Below are 24381 nucleotides of genomic sequence, written 5' to 3' on the forward strand. Positions count from 1 at the left end.
GCAAGGTATGTTTATATATACACATACTTATACATAAATATGTATATATGTGCATACATATATGTGTGTGTATATATAGTATATAAGAACAGAATAGATACAAAGTACAATCTAGTGAAAGAAGGAGGAACAGCTGGGACCAGGAGCAAGGGCATGAGGGGAAGGAATCCAGAGATTTTTTTGTATAATGTGGTACTTGAACTGTGTCTTAAAGAAAGAGAGGTGAGGTAAAGATGGAATGCATTCTAGGTGTTCAGATGAAGTAGAGCGAAGGTTTGCCTATGGGAGATGCAGTGACATATGTGAGAAAGAATGAAAGTTGACTTGTTTGGATTGCAGAGTATGATAGGAGGGGAGTAATGTATAACAAGATTCTGAAGACTTTATATTTTAACCTAGAGATAATAGGGAGCCCCAGGAATTTATTAAGTAGGGGAGTGACATTGTTCTGCTCTTAAGGAAAATCACTATGGAAGATATAGGGAAGATAAACTATAATGAGGAATGATTTGAATCAGGGAGTTCAATTCAGAGACCACTGCAATAATCTATGTAAGAACTTGAATGCATACAAAGAAAGGGTCAGAGATAAGAGATATTATAGAAGTAGAGATGGTAAGTTTTAGCAAGATATTAGAAATATGGGATGAGGTAAAGTAGGAGCCAAGAATAAAGAATATTAATATAAATCTGGGAGAATGGTGGTGCCTTTGATAGAAATAAGGAAATGTGGAAGAGGGGTAGATTTGAGAATAAAGATGAATTATGTTTTAGATACTGCAAACTTGTCTTTCTTTCTTTCTTTTTTTTTTTTTTTTCTTTCCAAGGGATGCTTTATTTTTCCTCCTTCCTCCATTTTCATGCTTTTATTTGTGTTTAGACTAATAAGATTTGGGGTCCATTGAGATTAGGTTTTTATATGTATTGGCATAAAACCCAAATCTTTGTTTTCTGTACTCCTTTTCCCAATACTATTCTCTGTCCCTCTACACCTATAACATGCCCCATCTCTCCATACACACTGCTGAGAAAATCTATATTTTAGGTGTCATTTTTGAAAATGCACTGGTTTTGAAAATGAGAAAACATGGACTCCTATCCTGGTTCTGGCATTTATCAGCTTGCGAATTTGGTCAAGCAATTTAAACTTTCTAAACCTCAGTTTCTTCATTTATAAAATGAAAATAATACAATATTAACTACTCCATGGAATCACTGTGAGGAAAGTATTCTTGTCAATAGTAAAGCTGCCAGCAATGGTGGATAGCACTTATGATCTGTGCTATTTGAAAGAACGGCTTTCTTGAGCTAGATCTGAAATTCTGAGTTGTAGTGGAATATACTGACATGAAATTTGGGGTCCCTACCGGGAAGTATGTGTAGGAAGGTAGAAGGGAGATGTGTTTTTCTCACATAGGTAGCTGAGATAAATTCTCTATATCCAAAGAATCCCATTATTATCACCCTCACTGTTACCATCACTACTAATACAATTATTACTATTATTACTGCTAATAATGACTACTAATATCTTTATAACAATTAATAATAACTGTAATTACTACTACTACTACTACTACTACTACTACTACTACTACTACTACTACTACTACCACCATTTCTGTTATTCTAATTGCTACTACTTCTAAAAAAAACCCTTCATTTTGATAAGCAATTGTATTCTATCACGATATAAATCTCTGTATCCCAAAAAAGAATTTTAACTCCCCAGTTATTGGGTCCATCTCAAGCAGATATTTTATTTTTAAAATTTCATAACCACAAAAAATCTAGACAGCTACATGGAGCTTAATGCAGAAGGAGTAAACCAACCATAATATTGTCATATTTTAGCTTTATAGATAGACAAGAGTAGGTAGTTTTCTAATCCTCTTTTTATCCATGATGCATATAAAAGGAAAATTATTCTTTAAAGTTGAGGACAGGATAAGGGACAGCTCACAGAGGCAGTTAATGGGACTAGAAGCCATAACTCCAAGTCCAAAGTTCAGCTTAGATGCCTTCCTATATTTAACTATTTCTGCTTTGGCATCAACAATGAGTCTCAGGAAGTCTTTGAGCAGAAATAAATTAAATAGAGATAGAGATAAAGGCTTCTATTGTAATCATTGTAATTTTCCAGTTCAAAACATTGTCCATCTGGCTAAGGTGTGAAGAGCCTCAGAGAGGCTGGTGAGATGACAGAGGGCTTTAAATCAAATCCAAAATAAATACTTGTTCTAATGAAGTCACTCTGCTTTACTTAAAGGGAAAGCAGGACAACATTCAAACCTTAGTTGAACACATTCTAATTCTTTTTATTATTCATATTGAATTGGGAGAAGATATCTTCATCACCTATTTACCATGGTGAATGAAGAACATTTATCACCAAGTTTTTAGTCACCTAAAACATTCTCAAACTTAAGACAATGGTGGCGGGTGTTTATTGCCTCAATCACACACACACAGTATGTGCTGCTGTTTAAACTCTTAAAATAGTTGACAAGAGGGATCTGCCTGGAAATACTGTCTTCTTATTAAAAGAAACAGGCTTTATTTTTGTTTTCAGGAAACCTATCCATACCAAAGCATTCTGTTAACACCCATTTGCAACCAGCTCTGATTTTTTCCATCCCCATTGACACCAAAAAACAACAAAAACCTTCTCTTTCTTTAAGCTCTACCCTCTGCTTTTTATTATCTTTCCCCCATATATCATAATTAGCTTCCATTGAATGGACAAGAAGATCTCTGATTTGGTGCTAGAGAAATGAATCTGTGTAATAAATTGAGATGAGTGCAGGTCCTCTTACAATTAAAAGAATAAGGAAAAAGAGCTCTTCCTTAGGTGGAAGTCCAGTATGCTTTGACCAATAGACCATGCAATGATGGCATTACCCTGTATCCAGCACCCTAGCAAGATATTGAGAATCACCTGCACATGAAATGGTTGTCTTCTACTCTATGAAAAACTTTCCATCCCTATTCTAGACCACTCAGAATCACTCACAAGAATTTTCTTTTCAGCAATATCAGTGGGAGGCAGACTGGTATATACCATAGGTCACATATAGAAGGAAGTCCCCAATACATCCAAAAGTAACTTTGATGTCCAGGAAGAGACCCAAGGACAAACAATCCAGGAAGTTTTAGGTATTGATCCATAGGGTTTCTTTCTAATCACACAAGTATCAGAAAGATACTATTATAACAATATGCTGCTTTTTCTTTTAGAGCAAATTTCTATAACCAGAGGGAAGATATGAGCACAGTGCAAGACTGTAAGATCTTGCTGTTTTCAATCTAGAAATATAGCAGTCATTATATTCTGAACAATTAAGCAAATGAGTATTTGGCCTAGTCATCTGCCTGTTACTATAAATATATATATATATCTGTCTAGTGTTGGATGGAATTAAAGGGAGAAGAATAAGCAAAAAGAAAAATAATGAGGCCAGAGTATGCACAAGGAATTTTACTCTTTAGGATTATTTAGATAAATTATTGGAGCTGGGTGAAACTGCAGCTCCTCCACTTATAAGGGTCTACTCCCAGCTCAAGTTTGTCAACAGGAAAAGGAGCCAAAAGCAACCATAGTAATTCAGCTCTCCCTACTCTTGACCTCCATGCCCTGAGATACCTTCCAAACATCCATCCATCCGTGTCCATTACTCAGAATGCCAGTGCTGATTAACAATCAGAAACATGAGTCTTGTTCACAAGAAAAAAATTGATACCATCTCATTTTCTGAGATCACATAACATCCTGCCCGACCATTACTGAATTCTACAGGCAGTTAACAAACCTGGGATACATGAATGCCTTTGTTATTCTCCATGGGATGATATTGCAACCAGTAGGGCTCTATGGGCCATGAGTCACAGTAAATGACACTCTCAAGATACCTTCTTCTCTTCCTGGAAGCCTGCCCAGCTTAAGGAAATGGAAAATCCTCTTGTGAAAGAGTCTAACTCTTAACTTCTTTCTGACTCTCCTGAGAACTCTTAATGCCTCTGTTACCCCTTCACTCGTCCTTAGAGGTGTGTCAGCACGTTGCTAGGTGTTAATGGTGTCACCAATGGAACAAAAAATACACCAGCAAATTGCAAATTCTGATGATACTACCAAGATATAAGGGATCAGTTAATCAACCCCTCTAGAAACAGTGCTACTCAAACTTACCCTATAGTCACCTCTCACCTCACCAAACAATCTAGAACCTTAATATCCTGCCCTTGAGTTTGAAGTAAAGGCTAAATGAGATTTAAAAGCTGAAATCCTTAAAAACTGACAGATTTTAAGAAGAAAAGAGATGAGTTGACACAGAGAATATGCCCTGAATTTGTGAGTCTCAAACAGTCATCCTGGAGAACCCCTCTCTCCCATCTACAACAACAAACACCAAAAAGAAAATGCATCTCCTTTTCCTTAAAAAAAAATGCTTTCATGTGGAAAAATGTTATACTATGTGACCAAATTTCCAGAGAAGAAATCTTAAAGCAGAAAGATGGCAATGGGAAGAAAAAAGTAGCAGCTAAGGTGGCCGAAAAAATTCATCTATTTGTTCAGATACAGCCATCCCCTTTCTAGTGTTAAACTTGCAAACCTCTCTCCTTGGAAGACAAAGAAGAGGTAAAGGTGACTGAGGAACTAAGGTTTGCAGAGGTAAGGGAAGAGAATGAGTTTTTTGCCCAAATGTCTTTGCTCAACAATGCTCACCACCAATAGCAACTAGTAGTTGCCCCAGGCATCAAGATTGCCTATCAAAGCCTTGAATTTAAGCCCAGGAGAAATTACAACTTTTCCTTTCTTTAGAAGCTACAAAGGTTTGAGAGAAAAATAAAAATGAGTTAAAGAATAATAGAAATTTTAAAAACTTTAACAGAGAAGGTCTGCACATTGCCAGGCATACAAGAGATCAGCATCCTGACACTCACATGCTTGATGTTACAATCTGTTGATATGAACAACCATTGAAGAAATGCCCCAAAAGATGAGTGCTTGCCCAGGTTACCTGAGTGCAAATAATGCCGGAATAATGAGAATTCTGTACTAGGTGCCAAGTGGGTAAGGTCTTGAGAACTGTAGGTAATTTGGGAGGAACGAGCAGAAAGAGTTAGTATGATGAATCTGGACAGAAAGGAAAGTATCTGAAGAGGATTAGACCAGAAGCACTCTGCAGATGGGTACTTGAAGGAAGATTTATTCCTGCTCAGTTTTTTCAATCATATCCTTCTCTTCATGACACCACTTGGGATCTTCTTGGAAAACATGATAGAGTGGTTTGCCATCTTCTTTTTCAGCTCATTTTACAAATGGAGAAACTGAGGCAAAGGGATAAAGTGACTTGCCCAAAACCGCACAGCTAGTTAAGTATCCGAGGCACATTTGAACTCAGGTATTCCTGATTCCAAGCCTGGTGCTTTCTCTACTGTGCCACTTAATTGCCTGAATAAAGATTTTAGGAATGACTAATTTTGGAAGTTCTCAAAATAGGAGGAAGATGATCTTTTGTATGTAATCTCTGTTTTAGATTACTATAACATGCTCAGGAAGAATATTGATGTCCTGTTCAAACCAATTATTTATAAGTAACACAAACAATATCATGAAAACAGAAAAACATAGTTAAAAATCCTCAGAAGCCTAACAATTCTCCCATTTTAGCCTCAAGCAGAAAGCTTCATTATCTATTAGGAAAAAGTGAGTGTGTGGGGGTCTCTCCTAATTCAAAAATTTCTTTTTTTTTCAAATCATGCAATAGAGTCATTTGATTTCTGACAATGAGTAAATTTTAACTTTCAATGTGGGAAAATATATACCCTAGCTCTTTCAGGCCAAGAATATGTATGGTAAATTATCTCATCAATAATTTATTAGCAAAATTCAGAACTGATTTAGAGATGTTATATTTTGCTAAATATTTCTCAGAAAGTAAATGGAATATTTTGCAGTCACAAGAATTGTTGACTTGAAATTGTTTATTTCTCTTTTCAAATACACAGAACTAGACAAAGCTCCAAAGGAAGAACTGTTAAAAAGGATAAAGGTTATTGCTTTGTGCCTCAGTTTACCTGTAACTAAAGTAGAAGCATTCAGACCTATTATGGAAGTTACTTAAGAAGTATTTGGAGTTTTGTATTCCTTCAAAACTGATTATATAGCAAGCAAGGAAAAAAGTACCTCAACAAGTTGAGATGGTAAAACATGATAATTATTGAACCTCCTCAACTTGCTGAATGTTTGCATCCCAATGTCTCTCCAGGGTGAAGAAGGTAGCAGGAACAACTAAGGTACCAGTGAAGTATGATTTGCACTAAAGCCATTTTAGAGATATATCATTAGGGAAAGGCAGTTTTAGTTACAGGGTATGGCTCCCGTCCAGTACTTACTTTGTAATGTTATAATAATCAGAGCTTGGAGGCAATGATTTTTCTAGGGGTCTGTGTTCTTTCTGTGACCTTTTTCATGTGAATATATAAAATATCTGCAGTGGAGGGCATTATTTTCAAAGAGCTGCAAGTTCCAGTTTTATCTGTCAGTGACCACATGGTTTCTGATAGAAAAAAGGCCTGTGGCCCTGAAGCTATTAGTACACAGGAGGTAAAGGCAGCTTGCAAACCAACTCATTCAGAACTTCAAACGGATTGTCAAAATTTTCCATCTACTCTCTATCTGGATTTTAAAATAGCTCATCTTTGCTAAAGTACACATCGGTGCATCACTTCCACCCATGTGGCAATCCCGCCTCAAGGACTAGAACAGCCCTGGGGAGCTTTGGGGCAACCTCAAAACACCACTAATAGGAGGTTCATTAACATTTCCTTTAAGAACTTGTGGGTGTTCAGGGTTGTTTTTCTCCTCCCTTCATTGATGTTGCCAGTGCCATTGTGCTTGGGGAGGCCTGGCCTTTGGAGAAGGTAGAGAGGTGGGGAGGGGGGGAAGGCGTGCCTGGTACGGGCTGAGCCCTGCTAGCCAATTCAGGAAGCAGCTCTGACATCAACTCCCAGAAGGAGCTGTTCACTAACAGCCCTTGCCAAAGACTGAGGTGCTAGAAAAATAGCTTAAGGGAAGCAAGGGAAGATGGTCAGCATCAGGGCAGAATGTCAATGAGAAAAAAAATTAGAATGGAAATTCAAATAACACAACTAAGAGTAGCTAATACTTATATAGCATTTATATAACATTTATTCAGTTCTAACTATGTGCCAGGCCTTGTGCAAAGTGTGCCATGAGCCTCACAACAACTTTGGAAATTGGCAGTTCTAGTATTATCATGCAAATTTTGCACAGGAGAAATTGCCCAGTGCTCTATCCACTGTGAAGTAGAAGTCTCAAGAAGTTTAGCTACCAGAACAATCCAATTGTCTTTCAACTACCTTGTCAAGAGTCATTCTTCTTTCCTCCCAGCTTTCAGTTTCTTGATTTTTCTTAACTCACACCATAAAAATGTTGGTAGCACAAGTGGAGAAGGTTAGAAATCGGGGGAATGGATCTGGAGGTAGGAAAAACTGGAATCAAACCTGCCTCCTCGACATATTACTTAATCTCTCTGGTCCCCAGCTTTCTCATCTCAAAATGATGGAGTAAAATTCGATAACCTCTAAGTTCCTTTCCAATTTGAATTCTAGACTTCTGGGTTACTTTGTAAAATGTAACAAATCCACACAAGCACCTAGGGTATCTCCTACACTTCTCTGTGTTTGTATGTATCTATTTGTGTTGGACAGGGGAGTGTACTTGTTTAATTCTCTCACCTCTAAAAAACAACACAGGATAATTCCTGAGAAAGCATTTTTGACCGACCTCTTCCTTCCACACTGCAAAGACACTGGAGGACTAAATTTGTACCAGCATACAATCCTTTTATTCCAAGAACATGTATTGTCCAAATATAAATAGAACAAAAATTACGTTATTCAATAAACAGTGAGTTTCTAGGCAGAGAAAATACATTAGAGTCAGCTCCTACTTTGGGAATGAATGTCTATGTAAATGGTGATGAAATGATTTGATTACAAGGAAAAAAAGGCACCAAGGGTGACCAGCCAGTTTTCTCTCAAACATCTAAGAACATAAGTCACTGAAATAAAAAAGGAGAGGAAATCAAATTATGGCATAATTTTTTATAGATACAAAGCAGCCACCTGGGATTTTCTACTGAAAATCACTTTAAAAGAAAATCTAGCCCTTCATTTAATACATATAGTATGTATCTTCAGCATTTTATCTCTGGAAGGAAGATGAATTAACTGTCCAACTGTGCTTCACTATATTACCAACATTAAAACAAAATAAAATATTCCAACTTGGCTGATGGTCAAAGTTTTTTCATGAACCACTTCTGATATTGCTTACTTTTTCCTTTCAGGATATCTCTTCCGGGTGTGGCAGAAGCCTGCATAGAAGAAGCCTGGTCACATACACACACCATCTGTGAACATGGCAAGTTTTACTTATTTGAAAACATGAAAAGAGAGTTCAGGAAAAACCTCTGGCTAACCCTTTGCTTCTACAATTGACATCCTCTAAAATATCACTTGGAACATTCTGGGAATCTGGAGTAACTTTTGAACCAATTAATTTCAAAAGTGTCACAGATTTCACATTCCAAAAAGGACTCCAAACTTGGATCCATTAAGAGTTATTTTTACTAAAAACTATTCACTTATGAAAAAAGAAAATTAATATCCATGGATTAGCAGGGTAAGGTAGTTTACTAAATGGCACCATGGTGCTTTGATAGAAGACAAAGATGATCTTTTAACTGCTAGAGAGTAATTTACTCCTACTTTTTTATGACAGGATAAAACCCTGAGTTTTTAGAGTGACTGAGAATGAATGTTAGGAAAAACCTACTCCTTTTGAGTAATGTAGCAAACAGACTCCGGATCTGAGCTGTATTGCCTTGTTATAGAATCATAGAATGTTGGAGATATATTGGGTTTTAGGGATAATTTAGTTCAAATTGCTCAATTTACAGATGAAGGCCCAAAGGAATAATGTTATGAATAGGGCACCCAAAGTTTCTCAGTGGCAGAACTGGGCAGAATTGGGTTTCCCAATTTCTATTCCAACATTTCTTCTACTACATCAACTTGCCAAATCTCTTTCCTGAAAGGAAAATCCTAAATTCTTAGCTTTGGCCTTCTGTGAGCTAAGCCTGCTGGGTACGAGGCAGGTGTTCAAGGTGGAAAATAAGGATTAGTAAAAGAATACTCCCAATTCATTTTGATTGAGTTATTGTCTGCAAGGAGCTCTGAAGATGGAAACATAACCCACAGTGAGTGAAGGGATAATTATTTAAGCCACCACATACCAACTACTTTTCTTCTTCTAAGCAAATACACATTTTCATCACTGGCTTTTCAACTGTAATGACATACAAGAACTGACTTTAGGGAGATCATTGTACTGAAACAAAGGGAAAATATGATCTCAATATCATAAAAATGCACAAAGATTATGAGAGATTAGTAATTTCCAAATTTACTAAAAAAGCAGAGCAAACCCCCAAGAAAAGTGCAGTTTGACAAAGAAAGCCTGGCTCCTCAGTAATGAGGCGTTCACTGGAATTTGGCCCTTTGTACTGTCTTTTCTTGACTTATTCAGTTTATAAAAGTATTTTAAAATTACTTTAAGCCTGTGTTGTGGCATCTGAAAGTTTATAGTATGTAACTTGAAAATTCTTCCTTATGCCAGATGTTTGAAAGGGCATCATATAAATGATGTAAAAGAATGATTAAACAAAAAAGCAAATTTGCATACCAAAAGTTAACTTGAAGATAATATAGTACAATATAAAATAAATCTTCTTCCTACTTGCTAAACGAAAAGTGAAATGCCCTTTAAAATCTGATGGTGTGGATAATTCTTAACTACTGTTTGACTCTGGAAACATCTCACAATTAAAAATATTCAAGTATCATTATGACTTTCTTTGAACCCAATTCCCCAAGGGCATAAGTTATTTTCTGCCAATAAATTAGCTAGTTTGCATGATGCATTAACTTTTTACACACACTTGGGAAGTGTTTATTTCCAATGAGTCTCAGATAAGACTGTTGTTATCTGTGGCATATAAAGCATACTTGCTAATGGACTAAATGAGTCCATCCTGTTGGTACACACATAAATATATACTCTGTGTAACTATATATGTATGCAAATATATATATATATGTACATATATATATATAATATATATTTATAAATATAAATATATAGGATAAGCACTACAGAAGGATCAAAATCTAGGAACAGATTTGACAGGTAGAAGGAGATCTAGCAAGAATGAATCTTGGAAAATGTGCAATGTTTTCAATGATTCCATGTTGTTTATGACTCCATAATGCATCCCTTTAGCCTTAGTGTTCTCTTGGTGATACCTGATGGTTGCTAATCATAGAAAACATAGTCTCAGAAGAACTGAAATTAAAAGTGATTCAAAGAGTAATGGAAAGATATTTGATAAATTCAAACAAAGTTAATGACAGGAACTGTCTCCTTTTTTGCAATAGAACCATAAGCATCTAGCAAAATTCTTGTAGGTGTGTAGCAACTACCCTATTGAGGAATCTTTGAAGTATACTGAATAAAAAGGCTGAATCTCAGCTGAAGCATAATATATTCTGTTCTAGCCTTTTACCTTTACTCTGTGTATGTGTCTCTGCTCTAAATGTGTTTCTTGTAAACATATTGTAGGATTGTGGTGGTTTTTTTTTTTTTTTTAATCTACTCTGCTATTCACTTTTGTTTTATGGGAGAATTCATTCTATTCACATTCATAGTTATGATTACTGTGTATGTCCCTCAATCTTTTCCCCTTTTGGAACTTTCTTTTTCCTCTCTCTCTCTCTCTCTCTCTCTCTCTCTCTCTCTCTCTCTCTCTCTCTCTCTCTCTCTCTCTCTCTCTCTCTCTCTCTCTCTCTCTCTCTCTCTCTCTCTCTCTCTCTCTCTCTCTCTCTCTCTCTCTCTCTCTCTCTCTCTCTCTCTCTCTCTCTCTCTCTCTCTCTCTCTCTCTCTCTCTCTCTCTCTCTCCCCTCAGGAGTGTTTTGCTTCTTACTACTGCCTTCCCCAATGTGCCATCCCATCTATCAGCTTCCTCTTTTTTATTCTTTTTCTTTTCCCTTTTTACTTCCCTAATAAGCAAGATAGATTTATCTTCCCAATCGAAAATGTGTGTTATTCCATCTTTGAGCCCAACTTTGAAAAGAGTAAGGTTCAAACAATGCCCATCTCTAACTTCTTTCCCTCTACTGTAATAGGTCTATCAACTCTGGAATTTGCCTACAATATTCCTTGGAGGTTTCATCTGAGGATCTATTTCTGAAGGCAATTGATGGATTATTTCATTGATTTTATCCTTTGATTCTAGGATATCTGAGAAGCTTTCCTTGATGATTTCTCGAAAGATGCGGTCAAGGCTCATTTTACTGATCATGGCTTCAGGTAGTCTGATAATTCTTAAATTCTCTTTTTCCAGGTCTGTAGTTTTTTCCAATAAATATTTTACATTTTCTTCTATCTTTTTATTCTTTTGATTTTGTTTGATTCTTGATGTCTCATAGAGTAATTAGTTTCTACTTTCCCAATTCTAATTTTTAAGGAATTTTTTTTTTCAATTAGCTTTTGAACCTCTTTTTCCATTTGGTCAATTCTATTTTTAAAGGAGTTGTTTCCTTTAGTGGATTTTTTCATTTGGCCAATTCTATTTTTTAAGGTATTGTTTTCTTTAGTCAATTTTTGTGCCTCCTTTTCTAAGCTGTTGATCCTTTTTTTCATTGTCTTGCCTAACTCATTTCTTTTCTCAATTTTTCTTCCACTTCTCTTACTGAATTTTCAAAATACTTTTTGAGTTCTTCCAAGTGAACATTTTGGGCTTGAAGCCAATTCATATTCCCCTTTGAGTCTTTGCATGTAGACATTTTGGTAATGTTGTACTCTTCTGAGTTTATGTTTTAATCTTCCCTAGTCATTATAGTAGCTTTCTATTATGGTCAGGGTTCTTTTTTAAAGCTGAACTCTGCTTATGGGGTACAGGTAGTAGTATCCCAAGCTCCTTGCACTGACGGTTAGGGAATCTGGTCATTGGTTTCTGCAGCAGGGCTTCTGAGTCTGGCAGCTTGACTACTGTGCTAGGGTGGCGCAGCCTAGTCATACTTTTTGTGCCTTGGGTTCCAGAACTTGCAGTTTGCCTGTTATGCTGGGGCTGAAGTCCTACAGCTAACCTGCTGTGCCAGTGGCCTGTTGAGACAGAATCACTGGGCACTGGTTGCTGATTTGTGATGTGGCTAAGAGCTTCCTGCTTGCTTGCTTGGATACTGCTTGTGCTGGCCTGCATTCTCCTTTTACCCAAGTAAGACAAACCATTTCTGAAGTCTTTCTAAATGATTCTGTGCTGGAAAATTGTTTCTCTCCATCTTTTTGTGTTTTCTATGGCTCTAAAATGATTTTAGGAGTTTGATTTAACATTGTGTCTAAGAAGAACTTGGGAGAGCTCAGACAACTTCCTGGCTTTTCTCTGACATCTTGGCTCAGTTTCTCAGTTCCAGTTTCTTGATCTGCAAAATGGGATGACTATAGCCTGAAATTCATGCAGTTATTGTAAAGATCAAGTGAGATAATATATGTAAAATACTTTTAAATCTTCAGGTACTATACAAATGTTAACTGCTATTACTATTTGCTGTTGATAAATTCTTGCTCATAGCTTAAAGTAGGCTAGAAGCATGAAATAGGTTAAATCTGCAATGGCTGGATAAAATAACAGATCAGAAAAGAAAGTAAGCTATACCTGTATTTATTTTTTCATATGAAGAATGAAAATAATATATTTGCTTTATTTACTTTATAGCATTAGTGTTGGAAAATCACTATGTAAACATTATAATGCAATATAACTAACATAGCCCAGTTAGTATGGTAGAACTCAGAAGGTATTAAAATAGGAGTCTTTAACCTGGAATCTGTGAATTAAAATTTTTTTTGATAATTATATTTCAACATAATTTTTATAATCATGTGTATTTTCCTTTATGCATTTAAAAACATTATTCTGAGATTACTTAGGTTTCTTTATTGTTGTTATTTAGTTGTTTTCAATCATGTCTATCTCTTCATCATTCTTTGTAGAGATTTTCTTGGCAAAGATACTGGAGTGGTTTACCATTTTTCTTCACCAGTTCATTTTACAGATGACAAAGATGAGACAAAGAAAGTTAAGTGACATGTCAAGAGTCACACAACTAGTAAGAGTTTGATGCTAGATTTGAATTGATTCAAAATACCGACTGTAGGTTTGGCATTTTACTAGTCTAATTTCACCAGACTGCCAAGGGACTCTATGACATCTTCCCTGCCTATCCCACCTCCCAAAAAACAAAAAGAATTAAGAAGATACTGAACTAGAGGAAATTCTCCAATGCTTTAAAAAGCATATATCTTTTATGAAGTATTTACAAAAAAAGTATCAGTAAAGATAAGAAAGCATAGGAGATTGCAATCACCACAGGATGATTTCTAAGTATGCCTAGGTTTTCCCTGACATTATAGTATGTGAATTCCCATTCCTAGCCCAGAATAAATTTTTTTGTATCTATTGAGTGGTTTATTTTAATGGTGAGAACTTTCTTCCAAATTTCTTTACTTTACACATTTCAACAAAGTACACCAGAGCTCTTGAGTATACCCTCCCAGGATACAACAATAGCTAATAGTAAACTACTTCTAGGCCTCATGTGGCTCAGCTAGGTCCTTCAATCCCCTCAGTACTCAAATTAAAAGTTTTTATGAAAATTCGCTACGTACTGACACACAAGAACTATTTAACTAATCTCAAAATACCAAATCCAGTGACTTGATAAGACTGTCCAAATCTGAACCAAAGAAACAATAACAAAACATTCATATTTTCATGCCTTCAGTTTAGCAAAAGTCACAAGCCCATTTAAATCCACTGAAGCCTCACACAAATAAAAATGCATTTTGCAAGAAATCTTGATTATTCAATGCCAGCCTGAGACCTATTATTCTTTTTCTTTTCTCATTAATTGCTCTGTGATAACTCTTCAACAGCCATATTTTTGAAAGCCACTCTGAAGTACTTTAATAAGAGCAATAGAAATTATGGGTCTGTTTGAAACTTGGGAAGACTTTGTATTGCATCCCCTTTCACTCCATACATTGTAGTAAAGATTGACCAAGGAAAGTTAAGAGAAAAGATAATAAATTGCAAATGTAAACAATATCTTCCCTCCATCTATAATCAAAGAAATTAATTGCTAATTGCTAATAGTACCAGCCCTTCCTCCTGACTCAGTCAAATCTAATGATTCAGAATATTTGGCAAATCATGTTACTACAGATGCCATACTAAGGCTGTTAACTTACAACATTGACTGTGTTCTTTTGCAGGTTGTCCTGGCTTATTCTTCACCACGGAGATTTTTCAGAAGTTACTGGATTGCTCATAGACTCAGGTACTTTTTCTCTTTCATAAGAAAGTGAGGAAAATCCTAATTTGAAGTGAATAGAAAGAAAGAAAAAAATTAAAAAAGAGGAATATGCATCAAATTATTTATGATCTGAGCAGTTATACTTTCCCTTATTAGCTAGGTTAAACATATTTCACTGGAGTCCAATTTTCATTGGTTTTTTAAAAAAAGTTAAGATTCTAAGATTCTAAATGAATTCAATCTGCTATAAGGCCAGTGGATTGAGGATTCTGGTAGATCCCTCGATTCTGGTAGGCCTCACTTCAAGATGAATTTGCAGTATTGTCTTATAATCTGCCACCTGACCACTTAGTTTTACTGTCTGAAGTAGAGTGAAATGAGGTAATTATCTTTTGTACCTTCCAAACCTCTCTGAGCTATTGGGGGTATTAAGAAGATCATGTTTGTAAAATATATTCTCATTTCCTGAGAAGAAAGCCCCTATGTAAATACCAAGTAATTATTAGTGGTCATAAGCTTTTTATTGAAGATTGTGCCAGAATATAAAAAGCAAGGATGGCTCAGCACCAAGAATCATTATCTCTCTAGCACCCAAACATCTTCCCCATCAGCAATGCTGCATCTTTTTTTTTTTTTTTTTCTAGAGAAGGGGTGGGTGGGGAGTGGAGGAGATATTGAGGAATTCTGAGTTTAAGAGAAGAAGACAAAGAAAAAAAAAGGTAGAGACTGGGGTGGGAAAAACAGCAAGGGAGGAGGGAATGGATGTGTAGAGGGAGGGATGAGGCAAATGAAGTGCTTGGTAGTGCCTCATTACTTGGAATATACTCTGTGAGTGGCTGATATTGTCAGTCTGCTGTGTTGTGTTCATGGTATGTGTCTATGGTGCTGTGAAATTTTCCACTTGGCTGTCCTCCATATCTACCCACTAAGAATAACACTTTTACATACTGAAAAGTGTCACAGCAAGGCCATTTCTCAAGGAAGCCTGGACTTTATTTTATTATTATTATTTTTTTTTTACAGAAAAGACCTACTCATGTCCTAATCATAAGTGTTTTGCACGCCTGAATTTCTGATATTTCTCTTTTCTTTTAAAGTGCAGCCAGGAATAGCTCTTTCTGGGCCAATATTATCAAGTTATTTTGACTTGCATGCCCTTGAGAGGCATACTTGAGGAGAAGGAACTCACATTAGTGGTTTTGGGGTTTAGGGACTCTGAAAAACATGGAATTTTAAGTGCTAAGCTTAGGGTCCTTCCCTTTGTCACCGCCCCCCTTGCAAGCCCAATCACCTACAGCTGAAATTCATTATTTCTTTTTCTAAGATAACAAGCTTGCAGAGGACACAGGTGGGAGTTGCAGTGTCATCACTAGGGGCTTGCTAATATTTGCTAGAGAGGCAAGTTGCCACTTGGCTCATCAAAAACAAGAATGAATTACACTCAAACTTTAAGCCTGAAATTGACACACTGAAAACTAAAGTGAATTATACTCCAACTTTAGACCTGACAAAAGGCATTGGCACATGTAATTACAAATAAAGAATTTTAAAAATACACCTGAGGTGAAGGTAATGTCTAGAGGTATAACCTAGTCTTTTTTTTTCTTTTTTTTTCTCCCACTTAATAGTATTTTATTTATCCCAATTACATGTAAAGATAGTTTTCAACATTAATTTTTATATGAATTTGAGTTCCAAAATTTTCTCCCTTTCTCCCTCTTTAACTTCCCCTTCCCAAGACAACAAGCAATCTAAATTATAAATGTTCAGTCATAGTAAACACATTTCCACACTGGTCATGTTGTGAAAGAAGAATCAGAATAAAAGGGTAAAACTACCGGAAAGGAAAAAAAAAGTGAAAACAGTATGTTTCGATTTACATTCAGATTCCACAGTTTTTTCTCTGGACATCACGGCATTTTCCATCATGAGTCTTTTAGAATTGTTTTAGATCACAATACTGCTGTGAAGAGCAAAGTCTATCAAAGTTGTCCATCTATACAATGTTTCTGTTACTGTGTACAATGTTTTCCTGGTTCTGCTCACTCACTCAGTAGTATCACTCCATTTTCTTTCTTTCCATATTTTTTAAGTCTTTCCAGATAATCTAGTTCTTTCATCCACTTCTTTTCTGCTTATGCTCCTTAAGGGCAGGGATTATTTTTTTTTATCTGCTTCCTCAATGACAATAATTCACCAGTAGATGGAGTTGTGAATTGACCTGCCCATTATAAAGAAAAATTCTGAAAAGCAATTCTGAACAGCAATATATTTTTCACATGAAAAATCTTTGCATATCCTTTAATCCAACAATACCTTTTCTAGGTCTGAATCCTAAAGAGATTAAAAAAAAAAAAGAAACTAGAATCTATTTGCACAAAAATATCCATAGCAACTCTTTTTGTTGTGGTTAAGAATTGGAAACTAAGGGGATCCTATCAATGACAAGAATGAGCAAATTTTGGTCTATTTGTCTGTCTCTGTCTCTGTCTCTGTCTCTGTCTCTGTCTCTGTCTCTGTCTCTCTCTCTCTCTCTCTCTCTCTTTCTCTCCCTCCTATTCTTCTCAAACAAAATAATTAATATGGAAATGTTTTATCATCTCAGGGACAGAAGATGAGAGGAAAGGAGTGATAACATGCAGAACTTAAAAGTTTAAATCAAGTTAAAATTGTTTTTACATGTAATTGGGGAAAATAAAATGCTAATAAAAATAACATTTTTATATCATCAATACTTAGCACATTGTCTAGCACTTAGTAGGCACTTTATCAATGTTTACTTGGTTGAATTATATTTGTGTCATATGCTATCTACTAAACTACAAGCTACATGAGGGCAGGGTTTGGTCTATATCTTATTTGAACTTTGTACTTCATCCAGGATCATGCTCTATAAAGAAAAAGGTATTTAATAAATCTTTAATAATTGAATAACTAAAAGTTATAATAAAAAAGAATATAATTAAAATGGAAGATTTAAATATAGACCCAGTACATGTAAGCCCTTGAAAAATCAACTTGGCAATTCAAGCTTAGGTGCCTTTCTTTAGTTATCTCCTGTTTATTAATTCTCCAATAAGAGAAGCCTTTCATAATTTCTCTCATGAGTCTAGGATTCACTTCATTTCAACAACTATTTATAAAAATAATTCCAATTCACATGATGCTTTCAAGTTTATAAAAGTATGTTCGTCAATGGAAAAAAAATGAAAGAAGCAGTTTAATTAATATATCTGCTTTTGCAGGTGAAAGAGCAAGTTTAGAATAGTTAAAATGACTTATGACATACACACAGAGGGAAAGTATCAAATCTTTGGAGTCCAGGATTGTTTGTTTGTTTTTTTTTTTGCTGCTATCCTAGCAGTTTTCTTTCCTAGTCTTTAAGTCAGTTTTCTTAATTCTGTTTTCTTAATAAGATGAGCACTTTGACCCACCAACGTAAAAGGCACTGGAAATGTTGTGCTCATCTGGACTTTCTCCACCACTCACTCTATTACAGGAATTGGCCTGGCTTAATCCTTCAACCAACATAAATCAGTAATCCTCTCCAGCACCCCCCTTTCCCCTTAGGTTCCCTAATGCATCTGGGACAAGTTCATTCATGTTTTCCTATGAATGAAGAAACCAACTTGTACCATTCTCACAGCTCATTCTAGCTTCATTGATTTCCTAATAAATATATAATTCAGCATAACTTTAAAGTAATTATCATTTTGGAGGTAGTAATTATCAGAGAGATACAGGATTTAAACTTTGTTTGAAACAAACCAATTCATTAAAAAGGATATAAAAATCTTTATTTATTAATTTAATGAGTCTTTAAGATCATAAGGAGGAAAAAAATTCCTTACATCCCAGACTACTAAACTTTACATGGTCACAAGATATAGACTGAGTTTACAACCATTCACTAAGATAGTAATTCTTGATGATTTACCTGCTATGAACAGATAAAAAAACAAACAAACCCAGAAGTAATTTGGTTCAATACAATGCCCAAAGGCGAGTATCGAGAAAACAGTTTTTTCCAGGTTGACAACTACATCCTCTCTCCAGAGAAGGAAATTATGCAATCCACATTCCTCCTCATTTTATATAGCACTTTGTGTTTATATCAGAGACTTTAGGTGTTGATTATATTTAATTTACTACTACTCAGATATATGTGTATATGTATATATAGGTGTGTGAATGCTTATGTATGGATATGGGAGAAAGGTAGGTGTATTGGTCCTGACTCATGATTTCATTTTATAAGGGAACTCCTCAGAATGAAAGTGTAGAAACTCCTTTTTACTGATAACTTCAGCAACTCTTCTATAACTTAAAGTGTATAGAGTTGTATAAAGCACTTGTATCAGAGACAGAATTTAAATTTATCTCTCATTGATTGTGTGGTTGGATATCTGCTGTATTGAAATGACTCTCAGTGTACACTCATGTAAACACACACACATATACACACTGTGCTATATTGTTCTTGTTTTCATGCATATAACTCAGTCTCTAGGATAAAGAGATACAAGTATTCTAGTGGCAGAGTCTTGGGCATGGGACTAGGCACATAGATGATTAAAAAAAATTGAAATTACCCATACTCCTTGAGAAACATCTTATGGGAATCTCTACTGCTATAATTTATGCCCATTTCTATCCCCCAAGATCAGAGGGTATCAAGTTACCATCCTCCAAATAATAGTCCATCACATAACTAAAGTCATTTTATATCTTAAATTTGCCTTCTTTAGACTAAACAATCTAAATTACTTCAAACTTTAATTTTTGAATCTGTTTTGCAATCTTACACATATTTTAGATGTTCCCTGAAAATGACTTCTCTAAGAAACCAAGTTTTTTATTTGATAGAAAAGTCAATTATAAAAAACAATCAATAATCATTTATTAAGTGCTTATCAGGTTCTAGGCACTGTGATAAATAACTGGGATAAAAAGAAAGGCAAATTCAAGATCTGTGTCTTAAAGAGCTCACACTCCAACAGAGGGGTCGACATACCAGCAACTATGAACATACATATTCAGGAGAGTTGGAAGGTAATCTCAAAGAGAAGGTGGGAAAGCAAGAGGTTAGGAACACATGGAAAGGTCTTCTGCAAAAGACAGGATCTGAGCTAAGTCTTAAAGAAAACTGGGAAGCCAGAGTTAACACATTCCAAGAATGGAGGAATAGAAGACTGACTGCCAATGAGTCAAAAACTGTGTGGATGAAAAACATGGAAGGCCAGAAAGTATGTACAGGGGATAAAGTGTAGGAACACTAGAAAGGTAGGAAGAAGTCAGTTTTGAAGGGCTTTAAATGACAAACAAAATATGTGGTATTTGATCCTAGATGTAACAAACAAGTCACTGGTGTTTACTGAGTGGGAAGGGGAATGAGATATTTAGACTTCCACTTTCAAAAAATCACTTTTTCAGCAGAGTAGAAGATACATTGGAGAGGGTAAAGACTTTCTTAAGGGATGGCAACCAGAAAGCCAGTTCTGTAGTCCAGGTGTGAGGTTATGAGAATCTTAACTAGAATGGTAGACTATGAGTGGTGAGAGAAGGAAACATTTTTGTTTTATTAGTCACTTCTTACTCCTATTCAACTCTTTTTTGGAGAGGGAGTGTTTTGTGGCAAAGATAATATCATGGTTTGCCACTTCATTCTCCAGCTGAGAAAACTGAAGCAAACACAGTAAAGTGATTTGCTCAGGCTGATATGACTAATAAATATCTGAGACCAGATATGAACTCAACAAGATGAGTCTTTCTGATTCCAAGCCCAGTACTTTATCAACTGGGCCACGTTGCTACCTGAAGGAGACAAATATGTGAAATATTATGAAGATAGAAGTGGTAAGAACTTGGCAAAAGATTGGATATTTAGAATCTATGTGAAAGAGATGTCAAAAATGACACTGAGAGTTAGGAAGATGGGAAGGCCCTTGATAGTAATAGTGGATTTGGGGGAAAAAACAAAAAGAATTCAGTTTTCATACATGTTGAGTTTGAAATTCTGTTGGTATTTGAGATATAAAAAGGCAGTCAATGGTGAAACATTGGAACTCAGAAGAGATATTAGGGCTGGATATTCAGATCTGGGAATCAACTTCAATGAATTGATGAGTTCAGCAAAAGAGATTGTATAAAAGGAGAAGAGAAGAATACTCAGAAGAACCTTAGGAAAATATCCATTAACTACTGAACTGAGTGGCCTTTGGGGTTTCATGCTGCTTCAAAGCACAGTGTCAAAGCGTACATGTGGGAAGGAGGAACATTAACAAATCTAAAAGATGACTGGCCACTAGAGAAAGAATGTTCTTAAAAAATAAGGAAACACTTTGTTCAGTTTTAGAAAACTTGATATAGCAGTTTCATATTTTCTTGTGCATATTTACTTGCCCTGTATCTATGTTTCACTTTGGCATCATATGGGGAATTCCCCTCTAGTCACTTGCATAAAAATCAAGGAAAATTATAAAAACTCTAGTAAGCCAATAAGAAGTTTTATAAGAGTCTCTTCTTCCAACTCAGAACTGAAGCTTTCTTAAAGACCTAATAGAACTGCTGGTAACTGCCATGTTAGGAAATGTTTCTTCTACAGGAGAGTTCGAATCAAAAGAATTATAAATGCCATTCACAATAGCCAGGGGAATCTATGAGTCCCCAGAAAGTTTGAATCCAGGAACAGGTCAAATTCCTAGAAAGATTTCAAAGGGAATTTCTTCATAGGTATTTACTCTATTGGGATAGAGAAAGAAGGAAAGCAAAGTCAGAAACTATCTCCTTATGAAGGTCCCACATTTAACCTAATTTGAAAGATATGATTAAGCCATCATTGATAGCCATAATCTTGATTATCTCCATGGCAATGTTTTCATCCCAGATTGGCAGTCTGCTGGCCTCTAGGATGCCTTGGGCTATCTCCTCCCTGATATGAGTTAGAATATACCCATGGAACAGAAATTAATTTTATTATCAGCTCAAGAAAAAAACAAAAACAAAAAGTAAGAGTTAATGAGGAAAATCAAATGAGGAGAAACCCAGACTAGGAATAAGAGAGAGAGGAGAATGAGAATGGGGGTGATTTCCAATTTGTTGAGAATATTAAATATGTTCAATTCATTTTTAAAAGATTTTTAAAAAATTAATCACTAACTATGTGCCAGGAATGAGAAGACAGTATGGCACTATAAATAGAGAACTAACTTTGGAGTTATGAAGGCTTGAGGTCAAGCCCTGACAGATACATACTGGTTTGGGCCAGTTAATTAATTTCTCAGTGACCCCAGGCAACTCTCTCTGACTGTAAGTTGCAGAGGAGGTGCTAATTTGCATGGGAAAAATAGAATTCCTTTAAGGAGAGTGGTGTGAAGATTCAATAGATAGAAAAAAAACACATCAGGAACTATGCCAGATCCTGAGAAAACTAAAATGAAACAGTCCCTGCCTTCAAGGAACTTACAAAACCAGGAAGGGAAATAACATTTATGAAAATAAAGAAAAAAAGAAATAAATGAATGAATGAGATAGTATTAATTAAGCCCTGAATATGTCAATCACTGAGGATTCAAATATAATAGCAATCCCCCTCCTCATAAAAAGCTCACAATCAAATAAGGGAGACATAAGAAAGTAGTAAGAGATCAGCCAAGAAAAGTAAATGAGAAGCAGATTGTGTCAGTCCTGGAATGCCTATATCTAGCATTTATATTTTATTCCAAAGACAATGGAACTTCACATTTCTGAATCAATGAGTCATATGAAGGGAGCAACTAAATTCACTGGGAAAATTCTCAGTCAACAAACATTTATATTAAGTGCCAGGCACTGTGCTAAGTATTAAGAATGAAAGAAAAAAAAAAAAAAAGGCAAACTATTCAATCTCCAGGATTTTATACTCTAATGGGGAAGACAACATGCAAACACCTATGTACAAATAAGCTACAGGAAAGATTAAGTCAGAATAAATTGAAGATAATCAACAGAGGGAAGACACTAGGATTAAGAAGGAGTAGCAAAGTCTTCCTATAGAAGGTGGAATTTTGACTGGGATTTAAAGGAAGCTAGAAGGTGGAGATGAAGAGAACATTTCTTATGAGGGACACCTGTGAAAATGCCCAAAGTCATAAGATAGAACATTTTATTTAAGGAAAAGTAAAGAAATCAGTGTGATTAGGTAGCAGTGTGGGGTGTGTGTATGTGTGTGTGTGTGTGTGTGTGTGTGTGTGTGTGTGTGTGTGTGTGTGTGTGTTGGGGAGGATAAAAAGACTAGATCTGAAAGGGAAATCTAGTAGACATAGGAGACCAGTTTGGGAGTTATTATCACAGTATATGTACATAATAAACAAAGTTTGAAGTAAACTGGCTGCAATGTGAGTGGAAAGGAAAGAATGAGCATGAGTATATAGAATAGGTGGAATCAACAATCCTTCACAACAGTTTTGAGTAAAAAAAATGAATGAATGAATGGAAAAAATTAATAAGTACTCATTATTAAATGCTATAAGCATTTGAGATACAAATATGAAAGTCAAAACAGTCCTTACGGTCTGATTTTTCTTGCACATGACAAATATGAAAATATATTTAAAAGAATTGCACATATTTAACCTATATCAGATTATTTGCTGTCTTGGGGAGGGAGGAGGGAAGGGAGGGAAGGAGAAAAATTTGGAACACAAAGTCTTACAGAAATAAATGTTGAAAACTATCTACACATGTATTTGGAAAAATAAAATACTATAAAAAATAAAAAACAGTAAGAGGAAGGAGAAGGTCTAGGAGGACAAGTAAAACATTCACTTAGACAATGATGAGATGGAAGAAGCCATAAACGAACTAGGCTGTACTGCATGGCCTCTAAATTTAATATGTGTCTCCTAAAAGACATATATGGAAAAGAGTTAGCTTCTCATTGACAATTAGGACATTGTCCCTTTAATCACTATGTTGCCAACAAGGTTATTTAGAAGGCCTTGAAGAGATAAGGAATGCTAACAAAGCATGAATTACCTTAGCACATATCATTATGTTGGATTACCTTCCTCCTTTTAGAATATCACACACATTATCCTTGAGGTACATTCTAAAACTTTTGCTCTACTTGAAAGGATTATCATTTAGTCTAAGTATTGGGAGAAATGTATTTTGTCAATCCAGAAATAAAGATGGATTTAGGTATTCTATCTTAATTTATAGGCATCTCTAAATTAAAGGCCTACTAGCCAAATAAATGATTCTTTGACAATTTTCTCATATGGCCCTCTACTTTCCCATTTGTGAGAAAGTCAATAAAATCTTTAAGAGATCTTCAAGAGACTCCACCAAGTAAAAAAAGCATTTATTAAGCATTTACTAAATATGAGATAGTGGGGATAAAAAGAAATATCAAATCAGGCCTCAAGGAGCTTACAATATAATGATTAGGAGTTTGTTGATTATTTTTTAATAACAACAATATTAAACAATTCTAGAAAAATTAGATACTACAATCTTTTCCCCTTTGCGAGATTCTATTACCCCAAATCATAATAGTAACTGTCTAGAAAACTCCAAATCCTAACTGAAAAGCAATAGTTAATGAGTTAGAAAACATAATGACCTCAAGGCTACTAACCACAGAAATATTTTCTAAAATATAAAATTAATGATATTTTTAATTATGTAACTTCAAAGACACTCAGTGATCAGTGGGTATTTTACAGTTTCATTTACATCAGCCTCATTGATCTTCCTTGTGTTCTTTTTTTCTTTTATGAATCCAAAACCAACCAAATAGGAAAAACTGTGGTATTTTAACTTCTTTCCTATTGTCACTGGCGAGAGAGCCTACGTGTATAAGTACTATGACTCTCCAAGAAAACTGGAACAAGAGCACTACTGAAACCATCTCTTCTTTGCAGGGTGGTTTAATAAAAC

The 24381-nt window shown here is 35.4% G+C and overlaps 1 protein-coding gene across 14 annotated transcripts in view; it reads right to left on the reverse strand.

Moving 5' to 3' along the window:
• The window catches only part of ATXN1 (ataxin 1), a 504682-nt gene that overhangs the window by 179153 nt on the left and 301148 nt on the right, over window positions 1-24381 (reverse strand). For 11 of the 14 annotated variants that reach the window (XM_074272211.1, XM_074272239.1, XM_074272245.1 and 8 more), the window contains one exon: window positions 14396-14520. The exons of the other annotated variants lie outside the window; for them this stretch is intronic. The gene's annotated coding sequence lies outside the window, so the exon portion shown is untranslated. The remainder of the gene's footprint in view (window positions 1-14395; window positions 14521-24381) is intronic. 14 annotated transcript variants of the gene reach the window in all.

Source organism: Sminthopsis crassicaudata, chromosome 1 (assembly GCF_048593235.1).
Source record: "Sminthopsis crassicaudata isolate SCR6 chromosome 1, ASM4859323v1, whole genome shotgun sequence".
Taxonomy (NCBI): Eukaryota; Metazoa; Chordata; class Mammalia; order Dasyuromorphia; family Dasyuridae; genus Sminthopsis; species Sminthopsis crassicaudata.